This window comes from Zonotrichia albicollis, chromosome 16, assembly GCF_047830755.1.
Source record: "Zonotrichia albicollis isolate bZonAlb1 chromosome 16, bZonAlb1.hap1, whole genome shotgun sequence".
NCBI classification, from domain to species: domain Eukaryota; kingdom Metazoa; phylum Chordata; class Aves; order Passeriformes; family Passerellidae; genus Zonotrichia; species Zonotrichia albicollis.
This window is the reverse complement of record NC_133834.1, coordinates 7,224,750-7,226,621: the sequence shown is the minus strand read 5'-3', so window position 1 is coordinate 7,226,621 and position 1,872 is coordinate 7,224,750.

Below are 1,872 nucleotides of genomic sequence, written 5' to 3'. Positions count from 1 at the left end.
ATAGTCTCTTTTTCTTTATTGTTTCTGTATTTCCTAAATTTCCCATGTTTATCCTATCTTCATAGAATATATCTTTGAAAATATACAATAAAATAACATTATTGTACCACAAATAAGGTTTGTTAGGTGACTGTGTTAGTTATTTCTAATCTTATTAGAAATAGTGTACAACTGGAAGAGTACCATGCTATACAACAGGAAATCTAATAAGTGGTTTTAAGAGTCAAAATTATATCAAGAATTCATTGGAATCATCAGAATTATTTTTTTTCTGGAAAATGTCAGGTAAAGTTACCATTAATTTGCTGAAATAAGAAAGGAGTAAGGAGTGATATGACTCAAGTACTGTTGGAATATGCTCTATAATCTGCTGCATTTCTAGAATTCCTACAGGAAATGTACATAATCAAAGGTTTCTAAGCAAGACAGCCTGAAGACAGAAGACACTAACTGTAGAATAAACCAGCTTAGAAAAAAATGTGAGAAATACAATTCAAATTATTTAATACGTAAAATATTAATAATTTCCCAGATTTATTATGCACTATTCTCCTATTTGTCTGTCCTATTTCCCTTGCTATAAGGGCTGGAGAAATGTCTTTTAGAGCATCAACAGTCAATCCCAAAGAGGACTGGAAGGGTGCTTTAAATCTGGGAGGTGATCTCCCTCTGGGAATAGAAGGTTGGCACTGTGCTGTGACTGACATTGCTTATTCTCCATTTCTCTGGCACCCACTAAACTTTGTTATCTTCTGCTAAACCTACATGATTGGTTTGGGCTGTGAATCAAGGAAAGGATGATCAAAGGCAAAAGTTCAGTGTCTTACAACAGCTGGTTTCCCTGCTTTCTCTCCTTGTTAGCCAGCAGTATCTGAGCTTGAACTCCCACTGCTGGAAAAATGCCTCAATTTAATCTGGATAATTTAAGAGTGTCTAAAATAGTCTCATAACTGATAAAGAGGCTATAAGTGTGTGTATAGTATAAAATATGAAATGCTGTGGTAAGCTCAGAGGAGGAGAAATGTGATGCTTGAATCCCATTTTTAGAATTTCACTATAAATTCTGAGAATATGGAACTTAATACACTGAATGAATTTTATTTATTGAAAATCAATAAGCAGAAATGTCTGCTAGACTAAAAGGATGTTGTCCAATAGACACTAAAGAATGTTAGTCTAATATAGTGGTAATATAATATATGGTCAGTGATAGAGTGAAAATATTGAATAAATGACAGCAAAGCATATTTAATTTTAAGTGAGGAAAAATGATGTTTTGTGGAGCTGACATGCTCACTTCTGGTTTGGTGTTGTACCAAAAGACCTCTCCAGTCTCCTGCTGCCCTGAATTTGGAACTGCTCAGTAATTCATGGATGTTCTGTGTTGACATGGCTGGTAGGAATGTTTACATTTGGATCCAGCTCCACAGCCTAATGGTGCTGTCAGGAAGACAAGCAGGAAGGGGAAGGAACACTTCAGATAAGGCACATCTCCACAAGTACTTCCTGCCATAACTGAGCCAGCCTGGGGGGGAAAGGCTCACTAGTGCAGGCAGGCAAAAACTTCAGCTGGTTTGGTAAAGGAACATGCAGCTGAGACTGAGGGGAGTCATCCTGAAGGTCTGGGGAGACCCCACAGCTGGGATTCCTGGGTTACCTGTGAGGGAGAGGATTTCACATATCTGTGTTTACCTTAAAGACTCTTTCTGGTAATCCCTTTCTTGCTAATGTTTCAATAATAGAAGGGAAAGTTGTTTTATCACTGCATTTGATGCCTTGTGAAGTCTGACCCAGAACAGAGACTGGATGGAGTTAAAGAATAAAGTAGGGATTTATTAGGAGGCCTCAGTAAATCCACCTTGGGCAGCACAA